Consider the following 21425-nt stretch of genomic DNA (forward strand, 5'->3'; position numbering starts at 1 on the left):
AGTACACTTGAAAGAACATGCAATTCTTAATGAAATTCACCTTTTATTTCTAACTCAAGCATATGTGTAAAAACATAGCATAAAAATGTCATGGAAAGTTCTGCTGCATTTCAATGAGGAGAAAGTGTAAGAAACCATTTCTGTATGCTGTAATCGCCACCATCAGTCTCAGCGGCAAATAGACCAAACGACAGACAATAGACCAGAAGGAATAAAATCATGCCAAGAGAACCTTCCACATTATTGTTCTTAGAAACTGAACAGGGAAATGTCTCCCAAATTACTCAAGGCTCATTGTTTGCTTGTTTTTTTCCTTCTTAGATTTTACTGCTAAAACGCCTGTCATTATGAATGAAAATCAGGGGAGAAGGCCGAAATAGGTCTCATATATTTCTGGCACCTGGGGAGTACAGTGCACCACTGTGGAGTTGGAATATACAGCTATATGAGCAAGGGACAGTGGGTGTGTACACACAGCAGTTTAAAGTGGATTTGATGCACCCCAGGTGTGCAGGATTTTTGCATCACCCACATGATTTTGTCCTCATCCAAGTGGCAGGCCACACTTTTACCCATATAATTCAGATTTTTCTGATCCACAGATAATCTAGTAAGGGGGAACAATGTTTTGTGAGTGTGGAAACACTGGAGTGCATTGTATCGGCAGCATTTTCCGTTTGTTTCTTGCTTCCTTATGTGCATGGTGAATAGGGATGTTGGAGGAATCCATTGAAAACAGGCTATCATGTATATTTCCTTCTGTCTGCAGACTCAACCCTGTTGTGGAATGGATTCTGGCTGTGAAAGCTTTTTGCCTTTGTTCTCTACAACAAAGTTTTTTTTAAAAAAATCCACATATTACATATGAACAGATATGTAATTTTGCAACATACATTATTTAAATATGTGTTGATATTATATACAGGTTCCTCTTCTTTTTGCTTGTTTCTGAAATATTGCTTATTGCCAAAGACAGCTGATATACACTAAAACCGCAATTCTAACTACATCTGCTCAGAAGTAAATTATATTGAATTTGAGAGGGCTTACTTCCAGGTATGTGAGGTTAGGATTGTACTGTACGGGAACTGGCAGCTCAGCCCAAAATACAATTACTTGTTCCACTAGAGCAATTCAAAGGGTTCACACATCCAATCACAGCAGATGATTTAAGGAGCAACCTGGTGTTTTTACCCAATTCCAAATCATAATAGGATGAGGAAACAGGTAAACTGGAGCAATATGGTCAATCGACTATGTCCAGCGGCAGTGACGCCCAGATTCCAGAATTAGACCTTTGATTACAGCTCACTGGATTCTTGGCTTTAATTATGAAACACTGATGTTTTTTAACTCCATTTGCTCTCTGGATATGTTCCATACACTCTATTCTTTGTGAAGGATATATAGTCTGTAATTTTTGTTTTACATATTATAAACTGTTTGGGTTTGGGGTTTGTTTGTTTTTTTACTAAGCCATGACACTCACAGTTAGTGACTAATAATCATCACTCTGATGTGTTACCTGCATGGAAGACAGGAGGGCCAACGGAGCTAGGACCTTAGGCAGGTGGCTCCTTTTGCTAATGCTGCAAAATGAACGTGAAAAACCCACATAAAGCAGCCATAGAGCTAGCTTTGCCCTAGCCAGAGAATTGATTAATGTCTCAATTATCTGAACCCAGCATGGTTCTTGAAGGTTCTCCCTCCTGCTGCTATATGACTTTCAAGAAGCTCTGCCACTTGGTGCAGGAATTTAAAAACCTATTTTTTATGGCAAAAAACGTAGATAGAGATGCATGAGTCTTGCAAAAGAATGATGTATCTGTCTCTTAACAGTCAGTCCTATGAGGCAATTGATGGCACTGTCAGAGTCACTTGAACTGTCTTGGGATTTTGGGAGGCACATAAACTCCCTGTGAAAAACGAAATCTAAAAAATCATCCTGAGTTAGTACACTCACCAGGCCAGGCCTCCAGTGGAGGAGCAGTACAAATCTCTGTGTCTAAAGTAGGAATGCTTTTTTAAAGCAAATTGGTTTTGGGTTTGCCTGAGGAGGTATCAAAGGGGATGATCCAAGCAGGGCAGTAACCAGTTAGCAGAGCAGGCAGATGAGCATCCAAAGAGCCGGAGACAAATCACATAAGCCCTGTTCAGATGTTGTGCCTGAATAGGAAATATTAACCTGTGGAAGAGGCAAGGAGCCATGCCTGCTGACACCATCCCACTGGGGAGTGTATTCCACAGACGGGGAGCCACAACTGAAAAGGCCCTTTCGCTTGTCACTACCCTTCGAGCTTCCCTCTGAGGGGGGACATGAAGAAGGGCCTCAGAAGAAGATCTAAGTGTTCAGGTAAGTTCATATCGGGAGAAACGTTCCAGAAGAGCCAAAACCAGCACTTTGAACTGTGCTCAGAAGCATACAGCCAGCCAGTGTAACTAGACTAGGTTTGATATTATATGCTCTGTTCTCCTTGAACCTGTCAACAACCAGGCAGCTGCATTCTCCACTAAATGAAGCTTCCAAACCATTTTCAAAGGCAACTCCTTGTAAAGCACATTGCAATAATCCAACAATGAGGTCATCAGAGCATAGATTATTGTAGCCAGGGTATCCCAATTCAGATATGGTCACAGCTGGACCACCAGCCTAGGCTGATGGAAGGTACTCTGTGCTACTGAGGCTACCCGTACTTCAAGTGACAGCAGTGAATCCAGGAGAACTCCCAAACTACAAACCCACTTCTTCAAAGAGAGTATAACCCCTTTTTGAGCAGGCCACACACCACTCAGCTGGTCAGAGGAACCACCCACCAACAACATCTCAGTTTTGTCTATATTAAGCTTCAGATTTTTGGCCCTCATCCAGTCCATTATGGCCCCAAGCACTGATTCGACACATCCACTGCCTCACCTGCAGAAGATGAAAAGGAGAAATAGAGCTGTGTGTCATCAGCTTACATAAAGAAGTCCTCAGGAACTATGCCTAGGAGAACTCTTATATAAGGCCAATAGGGCTCCTATGGCTCTGTAGAAGAATTTCCTTCTGGGCAATTTCTGTGCTATTCTATACATTCAAGGAATCTGTACAGGGAATGGGCAGTATCACAGAGGAAGACTCCATCCCAACACTGCATATGCCTGTGCATGTAAGTTGTTTCCCCATGATCAGGGATCCTCTCTTTTTAGAGTTCCCAGTCATCCACAGAGGTAGCTACAGGAATACATGTATAGGTCCATAGGTATGTTGGAATGCTCATAGGGCAAGGGGTGGATCCTGCCACCATGATGATGCTCCTGCCCTACACACAATTAATGAATGCATGGTATCTCATTTGCACTTCTAAAAGGGACTAGTGCTCTAGTCCAATGTAGGGATTGGGCAGAATTCAACTGCAGGAATCTCATACAGCAAGGAGTGGTAACAACATATTTTTGGTTGCCCTGCTGTGATGAGGGGCAGTTATGTCCCCACAACTGGCAGGATTTGACGCAATGTTTAATGGTTTCAACCTCCTTTTCAGGGTCTCCAGGGAAGTTATAAAGGGTGACTGGGCAGACTCTAGGGCCAGGCAATTTGCAGTTGGACATGAGAACTGTTGCCATTTGCCTTGTTCAGCGCTCTCTCCCATCTTTATCAGGTGCTTCCCCTGACATGGTAGGTACTGTCCTCTGCCCCCCAGTAGGCACCATCACTATCCAATAGGGTCTACTGCTCTTTTGCCAAGCAGCACCCCTTTAGCTATGAGGCTCCATCTCCTACATCTCAAACTTTGAATCTCAACAAACCTGGTAAAACAAACTATGACCATGCTAGACCATAGTAGATATTTTTATGCACAGTGAATAGTGGAATCAGTTCCTGATGCCACCATTTCTGCTAAACGTTTGGCAAGAGCAGAATCAGTACATGCCATGCCCCATTTTTCAAAGAAGAATCAAATGATTTGCTAATAGGGATGGGGGAGAAATTTGATTCAATTCTTGTTTAAAAGCAAACATACCTAATTTACACTTTCTGAAAAAATATGCGGACTGAAATATAGCCATCCTCTAAAATTCACACTTCTCTGAATTTTTCAGTGCAGTTCTCCAGATAAGTAATGTATAAAAAAAAATACATATACTAGGGTAAAATGTTTTTCAAAATGCATAAATCAGTGAAAATAACATACAGAAATGCTTCATGTTATGGAAATTGCTTTGCAGAAATGTGTGTATTGGGCAACATTGCATGCATGATACATTAGAAGCAGTGGCATCACTAGGGTTGGTGTCACCCAGTGCGGTAACTCATGGTGTCACCCACATGGACCTCCTCCCGTACCAGGCCATGCTGAACTACAGCTCCCATCAGCCCCAGCAAGCGTGCCCAACGGCCAGGAATAATGATGGGAGTTCCCAGGCACCAATTCTTAAACAGTAGTTGTTATAATGACTAGCCATCCTAGAAATAGTTCAGGGGCAGGAGGTGCCTGATGGAGCTGGTCTTCCAGCAGAGCAGACGGAATCAGTTGTGCTTCCTGCCTCTTCTAATGAGGCAGCCTGGTGGCACAGCAGATGACTGTGGGGAAGGGCCCACAGCTCAGTGGGGGAGCACCTGCTTTACATGCAGAAGCTGCCACTTTCAACCCCCACTTAGAAAAAGGCCAGGTAGCAACCGATGAAAAAGGCCCTTATCTACCTAGAGGACCCTGGCAGAGGAGTGCTGCCAGTCAGAGCTAGCAACATTGGGCTATGTGAAGTGTCCAATTCTGGCATTTAGATATACAAGGCAGCTAAAACCATCCTTAAAATTTTCCTGCATGTATCAGAAATTTAACAATATCTCATAAACCCCAAACGCTGAAAATAGATTGGTGACGGGGGTAGCTCGGTGGTAGGTTCCATTCTCCCTCCCCCACATCTCTTAAGTAGGGCTGGGAGAGAACCTTCTGTGAGAATCTGGAGAATCGCTGCCAGTCAGTGTAGGGAATATTGACCTAGATAGACTGATGGTGTGACTGGGTATAAGGCAGCTTCCTAGGCAGAAAATACGAAAGGACTTCACCAAATTGCAACACTAGGTGGTGTAATGAATGAACACGGCTGGCAGCTGGATGCACAACTGGGGGATTGGACGGCTGGTGTGGATGCAAATTGTTACACCACCGCCAACTGCACTGAAGCCGAGGGAGTAAAGGCAGCCCCCCTGAGCTGAGTTCAGCCTGACCCAAGTCCCAATCCTGATGAGTTTGATCATCACAGGCAGGAGGAACTTAGGAAGGAGAGCAGAGAGCTGATGGGGGGAGGGGCAGGGGCAGGGGCTTGCCCAGGAGGGAGGGGGAGCTCCTGCCATTCAGTCCTCCAACGGGTCAAGGAACAGAGCTCTGGCTCCTAGAGAGGCAGGATGGTTTAGAGGAAGAAGGGAGGGAAGAGCATATTGAAGGGGAGGGGGGCTCTTCATTCCTGACCCAGGAAGAGGAGGGGGCAACAGACTCTCGAGTGGGATTGGCCCTTCCAGATAAGCCTCTTTGGGGCTGCAGAGTGGAGATTTCTCTGCGGCTTTGTTAAGGCTGCCAAGCTCTAGGCAAGGCTGTGAGGATGTGCTGTGAGCTTTCTGCCAGCAGGTGGCGATAGAGGGGCCTCTCCTTGGCCTCCATTCACCATTAAGAGGAAGGCGGGGGCGGAGCCTGGAGCGCACCGAGGACAGAGAGGTGCGCAAGGGGGGCGCACAATAGAGGAGTTGCTTTTTTGCCTGCTGAATCCACAGACAATGCTTCTTTGCCATTTCCGTTGTCTGTTTGCTCGCTGGTAGCCATGCCCGGCGGCTCTGGGTGTCACCCCCGTCTCGTGGTGTCACCCGGTGTGGCCCGCACCCGCCGCACCACCATAGTGACGCCCTTGATTAGAAGAAATTCACGCTACAATGCTGAAGAATTTTCATGAAGACCTTTTCATGAGGATCACAAACTGATGTGGAAATGTGAAGAACAGAATTTAAGATTGGATTAAAAAGAAACTGAGAGAAACCAAAATTGCCAGTTTCACCCATCCCCATTACCAATCTCTAGTTCAACTTTGAACCCTTGACTGCAAAGCACATTATTAATTTGTATCACTGTGGTAAAGATCAGCTGTTCAGCTGTGCAGTCCTGAAATACCACCATTTAGCAAACCAGTACAATCGCTAGGTTGCAGACAGTAGGGAAAAGGAAAGTTGATCATGCTGATGGAAAAATGATTTGGCAGTATCTGCAAAATCTGATCTATACCAAGTGTTGTATGTGCATGTGTGTGCTTACCTTTGATGTATCTTCATTTGTTTTGATTTTATCTAAGCGACTGAATTATCTGGAATGATTTAACTGTGTGCATCCAATGTACAGCTTCCCCCTTCCTTGCTCTGTTTATCTTCTCTTTTTCCAATTTGCTACATTTGTCTAATGAAAAACAATGTTTCTGTGCTTTAATTAGGTAGAAGAAATGTAGGAGGATGCTTTAATTTGCCTTTCAGCTGTTTGCATTTTGTCAGTAAAATCCATACACTTTCAATGAGATTCAGCTATAATTAAAAGTGTTTTTGAGCTAAAAACACTTATCAATGCATATCTCACAATGGAATATTGCCAGCACGAGAATTAAGTAAAACTAAAATAGATCTAATAATGCCTATTAATTCAATTGGTGTAACACTAGAGATTTAAGTATGTTGAACATGGTTCAACTGGTGTCTTTCTCAGTGGTAGTAAAGATTCCATAAACACTTCTTGTCTGCTGCACATATTTGCTCTAACGCATGAAGTAAGATCAGAATTCTGCCAGTCTTCTCTTCCCCTTCTGGCATGTCCATTCTACCTTGGCATTTCTGCATTGGACATCATGTTTGCATAGGGACTTACTCATGTTAAATGTAGTCCCCAACCACACAATTTGTATAGCTGAAAATCACTATGTACATATTTCACAGTACTCCAACCAAGGCACATGCAGTTTCTTTAGTGTCATCAGCATACAACTCTAGTCTCTGTGTTTCCCCAAACTCCAGAGGCTTGTATTTCCCCTTCTAATCTTTTTCTGCCTTCCTTACAGCAAAACACACAGAGATCCTTGCACACAGCTATGTGTATGTAGCCTGCTCCTGTGTGCAAAGATCTATAGACTGAGATAGTAAGCCAAAACATTTAGAAAACTACACCCATGAAAACATAATTAGAACAAAACAGTAGTTCTTCTCAAATCAGGTTGGGATGTTGGGGCAAGTGAGGGTGAAACCTCTCCCACAAATCCCATGTGAATCAATAATGATATTTTATTATTTATTTACGAGTGGGACTTAAGAGCACAAGTTGAGCATAAGATGATATTTATTTAAAGCATAGCCTCCTTTCTGGTAATTGTCAACTCTGACCCATCAATGTATATTGGAAGGGAAGTTGGGACTTTTGGCCCCGATATGCATTGCTTAACACTTGCTGACACTGAACTTCATTTGCAGTTTTAATGCCCGATCATCGAGTTTGGAAACACACTTCTAGAACTTTTTGTAATATCTTTTTAGTTTTACCAAGGTGCCATCAGCAAATCTGGTATACATGTCTGCTTACCCATAACTCCAGAACTTTTATTAACAAATGGAAATGCTTTGGTCCCAGTACAGATCCCTCCATTGTGAGAAATATCCATTTTTTCCTACTCTCTGCTTCCTGATTTTTAAATTCTTACTGGTCTATAAGAGGATCCATACTCCTTTCCCATAACTACTAAGTTTACTCAAGAGTCGTTGGTATGGGATTTTATCAAAACTCTTTTGAAAGTCCAAGTGAAAGTATTGTATCACTCTATCCACAGGCTTGCTGACACTCTCAAAGAACTCTGAATAGTTAATGAGACATCACTTATCTTTGAAGTAACCATGTTGATCCTTCTTCAGATATATTTCCCCCCAGCAAAATGTATTTTGTGATCTGCCTGCCTGCTGTGTGCATAGGATAGTGTGTGCAGAATATGTGCATGTGAGTGCTGAATGTGCATGTGTGTGACAGCGTGCGTGCAGTGGCCCTGCCCACACCCAGTTTTGACTCTACCCACTTTGGTTGTGGTTCTGCTCCCCATTAGCATGCAGCCCCCACAAGGGAATATGGCCCTCAGGCCAAAAAACATCCCCATCCCTGCTGTTGGCACTCAGCCATCTGGGTTTGCTGTTAGAGTAAATTATTTTAAATATTCCCTGTGCTAAACAAAGTTCTTAGAATTGACTGTATCCACTGCTGCTATTCTGCTTGCACAATAGACTTCTGCTTGTGCAATGGGACTGTCCGCTCCTCTCCTCTGCAGCCTCCCCTGCTCACCCTCAAAATCTGATCCAGAGGGTTGGGAGGGGAGCTCTGGAGCAGATTTTGGGGCACACAGGGAGAGGAGAAGGGACATCCTGCTGCATGGGTAGAATCCTACTCACAAGGCATTTGATAGAACCAAATATATTAAAAATACAATCAAAGCAGCATTTAGGATGTTATAGTCCCTTACAGGGTGAGGCTTCCTTATCTGGTCTCTGCTGTTCTCTCTCACAGCTTCTGGCTCATGGTGACAGAGACACCCTCTCTCCTCTTTGCTATCTCTTACGTTAGGCAATACATTTTAATGTTTTCATGCCGACATCTCTATTAATCTAAAATAAAGGATTCACTCCAAGGCTGTTGAGGGATTGTGAATTCACTGTGGTAATAATTGAACTGTTGATTAAAAATCTGTTGCTAAAACTGGGAGCTGTATTTACTATTACTTACCAGAGGGTGAAATATAAGACAAAATCAGAACTTTATCTAAATCCAGAAAATGAAAGTCAACACATTTTGTAAGTTCATAAACTTGTTTTATGTATTGAGATTTGTACCTTGCTTTTCATCTAAGAAGCTAAGGGTGTCACAAAGAGGGTTATTTTATTCTATCCTCAAATATCTTTGTAAAATGTGGGAAGCATGACTTCTGAGGGTCAAATAACATGTTATATAGAGTTATTATTCCATATTTATCTATATATCTCCAAAGTGGAGGGAGTGGGTGCGTGAGTCAGAGCTGAAGAAGACCAGGTGGCGCTATACAAATGTTTCCCTTCCAGTCTTTTTCTTTTTAGCTCAAATGTCACCTCTCTAAGGTATCTATACCATAGGAGAAAATATGAGATGCCTATATCTTCCCCATATTTTCCCCAGCCTCCAATGCTCAGGTTAAAATTGAAAAGCAGGTAGAGGAAGTTGGTAGTTCTGAGCTGCAAAATGACAGAAGGGGGATGAGTTAATGTGGCCCCAATCCACTTGCCTTTATTTTACTCAGCTGCAGTCTTCTTTCTTAATGAAGCAGAGAATCACAGAACTATGCATAAGCTAGTCTGAACCTAACAGTAAAAGCGAAAAGAAAAGAAATAAAATTACAATGTTTTTTAAAACAAAAAATTCTGAAAAAGGTAGCAAACCAGACAAATTATTGGTAAATATGCTGAAGAAAAAAACAAACAAGAAAGGGTAATGATTCCTCTGTTTTAGAAAGGGCTAGAAGAATGTGGGCATGCCAGAGGAACTGGAAGAAAAAATTCCAAAAGAGACATTATATATGAACGTAATTGTGATTAACCAAACAGAGGTTTTTATTATATTAACAAAACGTTTCAGGTTCCACCTTCATCAGCTGCCAACATCATGTGTATATCAGAAAAAGCTGAGGGTTAAAAAAATGAGTTTTTACAGAGAATTGAGGAATCCCAATTTAATAATGAGGCTATACAGATTATTTGCAGAGTCCAATGACAATAGAATAATTGAGTGAAAGAGTAATGCAATTAAAAATAACAAAACACTGGACTTAGGTGGACTGATGGGTCTCTCTTTTTAATCTGTATTCATTTTGAGGGTGCAAAAAGTTGTGTTTCATTGTATTTTATTTATGCAGTTTGTTCTTCATTTCAATGGTTTTATGTTTCAATATATATTTCATTTTTGGTTGATTTTTACTTTATTTATTGTAAGCCCTCAGATAACTTTATGTTATGGGGTGACATACAAACATTGTTAAGTAAACAAAGTATTACAAAACTTTCTTTGATATCTTGGCAAACCTTTTATTGAAACTTGTAGGTAAGATAATGCACATACATATTCTTGTGTAGACACAGAAAGAGCCTGTGAAGGCCAATGTTTTATGAGGAGAAGTATAAATGTAAGAAGGGTGTTTCATTATAAGCACTGCTGGGATGGTAGCCAGTGAATTGAAGGAAGGGGAAAAACTGAAACAAAAGAGTGCATTGTATTGGGGTTCAGGTGGCACATGGCAATCTGCCAAGAAGCAATGAACTGGCAGTGTTACTAAGGAGATGACTATGTAACAATGTCTGTTATGACAGTTGCTAGTAGGATTCAGCTTTTGAATGCAAAAGGCCAGGTTATGATACATCCTTTAGTGGATAATTTGCTCAGAGCTGTTGGTCCACAGGCATGGGCCAATGATGTTTTAAAATTCCAATGAGAAGATGGTGATTTCTAGGAGGGCCCTGAAAGGTCAACCTATGTCTTGTTTACAGGTGTGACAGTCTTTCGGTGACTGTGAAGAGATTCACTGAGAGAGGCAAAAAGTAATCCTGGAAAGATTCTGGAGCTAAGAGCACAATGGGAGGCAGCCAAAGTTCAGAGAAGAGCTGAAAGCAGAGAGATCCTTGTGGTAGCGGTCAGCTGACAAAGACAACAGAGCCAGCATTTTACAGCTGAAATCACTAAAGGCAGAAGCTAAGAAAGACTGGAAGAGGATAGGATGTTTCAAACGGTAGTCCTTTGGGAAAGCTGAACCCAGCATGTCAGCAGTAGTCTAAAGAAAGTAAAGCCTGTAAGGTAACTGGGGGAGGGAGAGGGGAAATAGTGACCTGGAAGACTTCAGGTGAGGTCCTCCAAATAGCCTACAATTTAACTGGGGTAGAGAAAGAAAGGATAATGGGCTAATTGGTTAGGTTAGGGCATTGGTGGGAACTAGAGCAAGTCTATAGCCAACTATTTAAAGCTGTTACATTTACTTTAACAATGTTACTATTGCAAGGCATTTAAGCATTTACTAAAACTAAGTACAGTTATGTAACCAATTTATGAACAAGCGTATTTTTCAGATTATAATATGCGCTTATAAATTATAGTATATTTATTTAATTTTCAGGCCTTAGTCTCCTGGTCTGTTCACTGCATGTCAGTACCCAAATACTGAATGTGACCAAAGATGAATATATTATTTATTTGAAACTAAAGGGTTGTAGTGGGGATATAAAAGGAATAAATAAATAATCTAAGATGTGTGGCAAATATTCCCACTTCTAACCTAGCTGGACCCAGAGACGATGGAGGATTCAGAGCTAATATTGATATTAATAGTTCCCTGCAACCAAATGGTGCACAAATAAATTTAATACACAGGGAATAGTCATCCCTTTGTATATTCATGATGGGCCCACCATCACGGCATCTGATAGAAATCAGAACACCTTTGGTACCAGGTTGCCAGGTTCAGGGCCTGAGACTGATCCTGTATCTTTAGGAGAAGAGAAAGTCAGCCAAGTGCAGGTGGCACTAGGGTTGCCAGACCCAGCCTCCAAGATATCATCTGTATCTTTACAAGTTGTGCAGGGGGAAGAGAGAATACCACCTTGTGGTTTTTCCATTACAGTGTTGCAAGAACACCTTCACTTGGCTGACTTTCTCTTCTTTTAAAGATACAGGATCAGTCTCAGGCCCTGACCCTGGCAACCCTAGTGCCACTCTAAAACATCTCCAGCCATAAAAACATAACCTTCAAGCTTATCTCTTATCTCTGGGCTCCTACTGGGAGGAAGGCAGTCCATTTCCATTTTCAAACATGATTACACAGAAATAAATCCCACTGAACTCAAAAAGTATGCAAATGACCAAACCCACTCCCCCTTCTCCTCCCTCCTATCCCCTTCCTCTTGCCCCTTCCATCCCCCTTCCTTTGCCCCTCCATTCCCCCCTCCATTCCCCTCTCCCTCCCCCTCTCCCTCCCCCTCCCCCTCTCCCTCCCCCTCTCCCTCCCCCTCCCCCTCTCCCTCTCCCTCCCCCTCTCCCTCCCCTTCCAATCCCCTCCTTCCCCTTCCCTCTCCCCCCCTTCCTCCTCCCCATGGTCAGTTTTACCTAAGCATGATTGCACAGAAGTAAATACCATTGAACTCTATAAGCATGCAAATGATCAAACCTGCCCTCCCCTCCCCCTTCCTTTGCCCCCATCCAATAGGCTCCTTCCCCTTTCCCCTCCCTCTCCCCCTCCCCCATGGTCAGTTTTACCTTTCCTAAGCATGATTGCACGGGAGTAAATACCACTGAACTCAATAAACATGCAAATGATCACATCTCTCCTTCTTCTCCCCTCCCCCTCCTGCCTGCTCCCATCCCAGTCCTCCCCTCTGCCTTTCCACCCCTCTCTCCTCCTCCTCCTCCTTTCCCCATCCCCTGTGGTCAGTTTCACCTATCCTAAGCATGATTGCAGGGGAGTAAATCCCACTGAACCCAATAAGCATGCAAATGATCAATCCATTCTCAGCAAACTTGGACAGGATCCCATTCCTTACCTCCCAGATTAAAAAGTAGGGAAATTCACTAATAGGCAAAAAACCTTGCGGTTTAAGAACGCACCTATAGCCCACAGATATTTCTATCAAACTTTAAAAAGCAGGGAAATTGGGCAGCTATAGTGAATGCACCAGGGTAGCAGGAGACCTGACCTCCTCCCTGAGAAATTGGACTGCCCTACAAATTTGTCAAAATGCAAACACCATTTGGGTTGGTCTTTCACAGTCCAATCCACTTGCTGTGTAGCTTGGAAGACTTTGGTAACATGTGCCTCTGAGACAGTCTAATAGGAGCAGGGGAAGGGAGGCTTAGTGATCCATAAGGGGAAGGGAGGCTTGGAGATCTGCTGTCATAGGCCTCAAGGAGAATCTTTGACGAGACTGGGAGGATGAAGAGTGAATTGCAGATGTTGGGAAAGGGACTGGGGAAATCCTGGGTGAAACACTTTCAGAACCCCCTGGCAGTTCTGTGTCTAGTGAGGTTAATGTTGCCCTCTCCCCATCTCTGATGACTGAGGAGGAATCCTCCCTGGCAGACAGCCCAGACTTAGCCGATGAGCAAACAGAGCCAGGCCAGAGAGATAAGACGAGTTCAGAGGGAGAGCTGACAATGTCTCCAAGGTCATGCAAGCTGGAGAAAAGGCATTTACAGTTAGACATATTTTTCTTTCTGCTCTTACAAGGCACTGCTGTCTTGCAGCACAAGCTAGAAAGTGCACAAGTAACTAGTGCGAGTGCCTGCCCATCTCTCTTATTTTTAGGGTAGCTGAACATGATACGGTCGTGGCAACATCTGTTGCCTTCACATACCTAGTCTGTTCCTGAGACATGCCTGGCCTGTTCCTGTTCTGTATCCAGAATCATGCCTAGAATGTGTGATGCTGTGTTCTTGTTCTGACTTCTAGAATAAAGCTTCTTGTGAAACCCAATTTTCAAGTCCTGAGTCTGCTTCTCTGATTGGAAGCCAGCACATCCACGAGCAGAGGGGAAGGGAAGCTTGGCCAATTCTAAGGGGAAGGGACAAAAAAGGCTTGGCCAAGTCTCAGGGGAGGGGGGAAGGGAGGCTTGTTCAGGTCAAAGGGTAGGTGGGAGTGAGATTTGGTCAAGACTAAGGGGAGGGAGGATTGTTAAGGTGTCAGGGGAAGAGGAAGGGAGGCTTGATCTAAGGGGAGGGGGAGTTTGGCAAGCCTTGAAAGTAGGTTGGGTTTGCATTCCTTTGCATCTCTGACACTGGGGTCAAAGAAAAAGCAGAGGGAAGATTGCAAAAGGTTGAACAGATCAGCATGGAGTGGGCTTTGCAACTCTTTCGGTGCCCCCCCTCAACCTCTGATATTGGGATTTTGACAGGTGGGCAGGCACATGTGATTGACATGTGGGTTGTCCTGCCCATCTGTCAAAGTTGGCCCACAGGGTGGGTGTCAAAAAGGTTGCCCACCCCTGGTCTAATGAGTTAATGAGTGGTGGGATGGATGTAGCTGGGTTGAGGTCGGTGAGCAACGGAAGCTCCTAGCAGAGCTTGGAAAAGTTACTTTTTTGAACTACAACTCCCATCAGCCCCAGCCAGCATGGCCACTGGATTGGGGTGATGGGAGTTGTAGTTCAAAAAAGTAACTTCCAAGCTCTGGCTCCTAGTATACACCTATGTGTCTTTTATTTGGCAGGCTTCATCCCCTCTGGAGGGCGTATTATTCATACTAGTTTAATAAAAAATTTAAGTAGTTATAGGCATTTGTTTCCTCCATTTTAGTCAACAGAGAAGACATGCAAGGCTTCAGAAAAATAAAGTGAGGTGACTCTGCACCTTGGGTCCAAAATGACGAATGATGTCTGCCTAGCCTCTAAGCTGAGCCCATTCTCAATGCCAGTGAGGAGGGTTCTGAGGCAATCCCCCCGTGCATTTATAGCCCTAATAGATATAGATAGATATAGCTTTGGATAGACAGATATATATATATGAATAAAAGGTGAGTTTTTTGGTAAAAAACCTTAAGTATCATCTGGTTTCATTTCATCCACTACATTCTTAACTAGGAGAAAACATCAACTTTAAAAACTATGATCCCGTGTAAAAGTCACTCTGTGTAGGAACTACTAACTTTCAGGTTCTTGACCGAGATCACAGCTCTGCAATCAGTTTTATTTTCAATATGTAAATTATGTGGGTTTTTACAGTCATGGAAACACAATCAACATTTATTCCCTTCAGTAATTATAAACAACTACTTCAGGGAGAAGAATCTCTCCCTCTTTCTCTCTCTATTATATATTTTCTCACAAATTCCAATTAACACATTTAATCTACTGTGTAATCCAAATACCACTTACCTAGTGTAAAATGCCAGTGAGGAACCAGCATATTTCTATATTCTCCTGAAGTGTATATATTTGGGATATTTCACACTGATTTATTGTTTTTATTAGCAGAAACAAGTGAACAGCCATCATTACGATGGGCAGGAGTGGTGGTGAAAGTACCTCTATATGGCAAAGCCCCCTACAACTGAAAAAAACCCCTCTGAATCTTTCCCTGGCACTGAGGATTCCAAATGTTTTGTTTTTGTCTTCTTCAGTTTATCATTATCCCACATTCCTGCAAAGTATCCAAAGTGGATTACAGAAAAAGAAAAAAATATATACAACACAGAAATCGAAACAGGGTTAAAAACAGTTATGACAAATCCATGAACCACAAGTTACAGATTAGGATCAACAAAGCTAATTTAGCAGGCAATGATAAAAGCTGAAAAAAGATAGCAGCAAATTAAAACTAATATCAAATTCTCCAAATTGCATTATTATTACCCCATTCTCCTGCAGGGTGATATTCAATTAAATCGTATTCAGGGCAGATCCATTGAAATCAATAGACCAGGAAGAAAGGTAAATTCTTTTTTCTCCTGATGGAAAATAATACCGCCAGGAATGCTACTGTAGGTAGTGTGTAAGAGTGATGCTTTAATTCTCACCAATGGCAATGTCATGAGACTGGCATTAGAATAAATGGTTTTTTTTATAGTTTCCCTTTAATCCTGTGATTTTATAGCTGCAAGATGGGAATTTCCTAGGATTGGGGACTCTACAAATGACCAAACCAATTTCTTTGTTAAGTAAAGAGCCCTAACCAGGTCTGTTAAGTATCTACTTTGTTATGTAACCTTGGGCCAAAGTGTTGCCAAAAAGCTAAATAGCTAGAGACATATCTGCCTTCTGTATGTGGCATAGGACAAAGTAACTTGCATTTTTGGACTTTTTGCTGTTGTTAATTTTTTGATGTTGTTGCATTTGCTGCCCTGGGAGGAAAGGCAAGATAAAAGGTCAATAAAAGAACAATAACTACAATGGGATTGGAATAGAGTGCTGAACACTCTAAAATGCTATGTGCATGCATGTTTGTGAATTATTTATACCCTGTGCATAAATGAGATGCTGTGGCTAGGTGGATGGTGGCTTATGAATGGAGTCTAGTGGCCAATGCAAATATCCTGTGTCCTTAGCAATAATCTGGATAGTCTGATAAAACCATTGAATTGGAGCTTTTGCATGTAAAGCAAGTGCTCAACTTCTAACCTATGATCCTTCCCCACATTTAACATCATATCTAGTTTGTCACTCAAGCTGTAATGAACGGTGCAGCCACATAGCTATTGGCAGAGGATACAGTTCTGGAAAGCTCTAGAGCAGCCTTTCCTAACCAGTGTGCCTCCAGATGTTGTTGGACCACAACTCTCATCAGCCTCAGCCAGCATTGCCAATGGTCAGGGAAGATGGGAATTGTGGTCCAACAACATCTGGAGGCACACTGGTTGGGAAAGGCTGCTCTAGAGAGCTGAGGAAATGTGCAGTCCCTTAGCTTGTCTGCCCAAGCTCGAGCAATGTCATGGCCCCGTCAGAGGACTCATCAGACCAGGATGACTCAGGAGTAACAGCAGCAGACCCAGAAGGAGAAACAGAGGAAACTCCTGAGAACCCAGCTCCTTCTTCCCCTCAGCTGCAGAGCACCCCAGACACAGCTGAAGTCCTTCAGCCAGACACAGATAGTGAACAGGATACTCCCCCCTCACCTGCAGAACGTAGACAGCAAAAGGTCAGGCAGAAGAGGGGCAGGCCTGTCCACTTAAGGCCAAAACGCTGATGGCTCACACCTGCTGACAAACCTGCTCCTTAAAAGTCAAACCTTGGATTCAGCTTGTTGCTGACTACAATGTCAGGCATGGCTTCGTATGTTTCTAGTTTCTCTGAATCTTATCTCGGACTGACCCCTTGGCAATTAAACCCGGACCTCTACTGACCTCGCTTCTGGACTTCTGGCTTTGCACATAGGCTTGGAAAGGGCCTTGCCCTTATCATGCTTCATCTTTGTTAGCCTGGCAGATTTACAACCAGACTGCCAGCTAAGGACTTTCCCGCCCTGATAACTACCCAGGGATTTCCAGCCCCGCCTGCACTGCTGTCTCAGTGCAGAGCTGACAAGCAAGCTCCTTGACCGAAATTAGCTGAAGCTTAGGTACCCTTCTTTTAAATAATTTCTGCAAACCATCCCATAAGCCAGAGGTGTGGAACCTCCAACTTGTGGGCCTAATTTGGCTCATGAGACCATTTCCCCAAACCATGCCTACCTGCTCCACCTCTGATGCATATGTGATGTCAGTTATAAGGCAGGTAGGAATGGAATGTATTGGCTAGTGCCAGTTCGAAAGCATTCTATCAACCTAACAAATCATTTCCATTTGAGTTCATTCTTTATCCACTAGCCACTGCTTTTACCTATCCTTTTTCCCTCTCGCAAAAAATATTGATATTAATATAGATAATTTTAAAGGAAATGTCAATACTTTGAAAAGAAATATTGATAAAATTATTGTTCATAATATCAATATTTTAGAGGCTGACAGTTTTCAAAAATAGCGGAAAATGACTACATAAAAATCTGATCACCTACTACAGAGAATAACCGAATTAATGGAAAATTCTGTACCAAATCTGAATTAGGCAGAATTCTAGTACATCCCTAGAGGCAGATACAAGTATGTCTGCCATCACTTTGAAGTCTCTTTGCAAGTTGTTTATATGGAACCAAGTGGACTTCAAAGGCACTGTCTCTAAGCACTGATGGCTGGTGGGCACTAAGAGACATCACTTTGAAGTTTCTTTGAAGTTTCTCTGCATTGAAACTGCTTGCAAATGGATTTCCAAGGTGAGTCCCTTTCAGATTGCCACCTGATGTCATAATGATGTCAGGTGATTGACAGATTTGTGTCAAAGGTGGCTGGTAGGAGGTGGAGGAAGGAAGGATTCCACATGATAGTCATTAGAGTAGGAAGCAAGACTAGAGTGTGCCTCTTGCCAGAATTCCAAGGCAGGCTATTTGCAAACTTCAGTGGGAGTATTAATGAAAAATAATTTTCTAAAAACCTATGTCTTCATCTGTTATTGGAAAATCAACAGCTTTAACATTATCTTGTGAGTGATTTTTATCTTGTTTTGACTGGGATTTTATCTCTTATCACACATAAGCCTTGAGCATCCTACAGAAAGGCGACTAATAAATGTTTTAAATAAACACCCTCAAATAGATTACATTCTATTTTTGGCCACACAATGTATTGTTTGATGGTCCAGAAATCAAGCATCCAGAAGTCATTTAAGTGGGGAATATGCATTCATTAAATTAATAATAATGGTATATATTAAGAACTGTTCTCTCTCAATGTCTGTCCCTATGGAGGGCTGCCTGCCTTCAGCCTTGGGCTTGACGTTTTCAAATCAAAAATGGAATGACCTTAAAGGTACAGTTACACATCCAGCTAAAGTATATTATGCTAAAGCACATGAATGCAACAGAATCCCAGAAGTAGATTTTATGTATGAAGTAGTTCTTCAACTCTTCCAACTGAGTTACTAGCTTCTATGATGGCCATTCCTCATAATAAAATTCCCTTGGTGTTTTTCCAGCAAGGCAAATGTGACTAGGGTTGCTGGGTCAGAAGCATCCCAAACCCTGAGATTTAGGAACAGGTCCTAGTGATGTCACAGGGGTGGGTCATAGTGATGTCATAGGGGTGGGTCATCATGATGTCATTAAGCATCATACATGTACTGATGATATGGACTGTCATTGATACTCCAAGATTCCAGGCAATAGTCTTTTCCAGAGATTGAATTGTGGACCTTTGCATGCAAAGCATGTTCCCTACCACTGAGCTACACAGCCCTTTCCCTGTTTAAAAAAGTATCTTTTAAAATTGTTATTTTTAATTCACTATTGAATACACATCATACCTAGGGCAGATCCACACCATTCTTTGCCCCCACAAAAAGAAGACTCGTGACACCAAACTGGCATAATGTTATATTTATTAAAATATAACATTCTAAATCCAATGCAATACAGCCAATTATTCAAATCTATATCTTTTCGGGCAGGTGAGGCTAAACCTAACAATGAGGGATTACACCCTCACCTTCTTAAGGCATCACTTCTCATCATCACGTGACTCCATAGTCAAGTACGTAGGTGAATTCCTCCCTCCTTGCTCCTGGAGCCAGCTGTGTGGTTCCAACCCCCACACCATGGCCCCGCCGTACAGGCGTTCACCATGATGCGCAAGCAGGTCCCACAAGGACACAATACAGATCCCCACCGGACACAAAGCCCTGATGGTTCCCTAGGAAGTGCCCCTTTTTCATGATGCCTTAACCACCTAATTTTAACCCCCATATACCTCACCTGCCCGAATTCTATGCCAGCCAAAGCAGACGCATCCCACCCAACCGAAAAGCCAATTGAATTAAACCCAAGCAGTATGGAGTAGGCAAAACCAAAGGGATTCTGAAATCAGGATCCCCCCCAAAAAATTCCTACTCGGCCCCATTCAGGCGACCAGCAAAGCCCATACTGACAAGGGAGGGAGAGTGGGTGCCGCGAGGCGAAAAAGGCAAGCGCGGGAAGAACGGAGCAGCCTTATATCTGCTGCTCAGCGCCCTCCCTGATAGGATGATTGATCTCACGTGGCTCCTAGCACTTGATTCGAGAATGTTCCCAAGTCTTCCCTGTAATTATGGTGGGGGCAAATACGCCCCCATTTTGGAACGACATTGCCCCCACACAAAGAAGACTCGTGACACCAAACTGGCATAATGTTATATTTATTAAAATATAACATCCTAAATCCAATGCAATACAGCCAATTATTCAAATCTATATCTTTTCGGGCAGGTGAGGTTAAACCTAACAATGAGGGATTACACCCTCACCTTCTTAACGCATCACTTCTCATCATCACGTGACTCCATAGTCAAGGACGTGGGTGAATTCCTCCCTCCTTGCTCCTGGAGCCAGCTGTGTGGTTCCAACCCCCACACCATGGCCCCGCCGTACAGGCGTTCACCATGATGCGCAAGCAGGTCCCACAAGGACACAACACAGATCCCCACCGGACACAAAGCCCTGATGGTTCCCTAGGAAGTGCCCCTTTTTCATGATGCCTTAACCACCTAATTTTAACCCCCATATACCTCACCTGCCCCAATTCTATGCCACAAGAGGGGATCAGCTTAAGCTTGGTCCCCTCCACCCAATGAGGATAACAATCCCCTTAATCCCCCCATAAGATCCTCCAAAAACAGGTCACACCCTTGCTCAGAAAGATGAACACCATCATCTCGAAATAGATGTGGGACATGGAACCTAATCCTATCATGAGAAATAACTGCCCCACCAAGAGACAAAACTAAATCCCTAACCTTCCTATTGACCCATTTCCTAGCTCTATCTATCTTATTGGGGTGAACAGCACCCCTCCAAACCCTTCTAACAAGCATTTCAGACCATACAAGCGGAAGATGGGGATATGATCTAATAAGCCACGTGAGATCACGCGTAACTTTTAGCAGCAAATCCAACCCAGGACACTGCACCAAATCATTTTCACCCAAATGAATTAACAATATGTGCGGCCTGTCAGCCAATGACATGATCTGGCACACAGCAGGCAGCAACACATCCCATAACATGTCCCTCCGGGCTTCCCACTGAATCGTAGCTGTGGCAGAAAGCTGCAGCTGTGTTCCATAAACAGACGAGGATGCCCTCCGATGAGCCCAAAACACAATTGAGTGGCCACACAAGACGATCCTGACAGGAATTGGGATGTTTGTCAAACCTACAGGAAACAAAAACAAAGTCATCTGTTAAAACCTGACGTAAGACTTAAATGCATCGGAACGCCACTTTCCGATCGCCTGTATCTCGCTGATACTCATGCCCACAAGGGCCGCAGCTGTAACTGCACCAATCCAGAAAGAATGCAGCCCATAGACTCCAGCATCGCGACCACTGGCCAACAAGGCCCGCCGAACAACGGCCCAAAATTGAAATTGAGTCAGGGCAGTACCATCCATATGTATGAACAAATAACGCTGACCCGCTGGCCGAATGGATAAGAATTGTCGCATTGCAGACACAGGGATACCTGGACCTGGCGACTTCGTAAAAGCACGAATACTGCCATGGCCCTTTGATCGGTCTTAGAGACCCGCAGTGAAAACCTCACTATATCTGCACCGAATGTGCAATCGCCAAAGCATAAGGCTCAATAAGTCACATCGCACTTAGAAGGGGGCAATAATTCGCTAGGGCGAAAAGCACCATAAAACATCGTCAGAGTTACTGCAGCGAACAGGTGCGACTCATACTGAGATGAGCATAAAGAATTAAATAGTGCCAGGATCTGGAGGAGGACATCGGGCGTGATTGGCCTCCTCCGGCCAGCGGACCTGGGAGCGGAACGCGACCAACCCACAAGGACCTATCCGACCCTAAAATCTACAG

This window comes from Rhineura floridana, chromosome 11, assembly GCF_030035675.1.
Source record: "Rhineura floridana isolate rRhiFlo1 chromosome 11, rRhiFlo1.hap2, whole genome shotgun sequence".
Classification (NCBI taxonomy): Eukaryota; Metazoa; Chordata; class Lepidosauria; order Squamata; family Rhineuridae; genus Rhineura; species Rhineura floridana.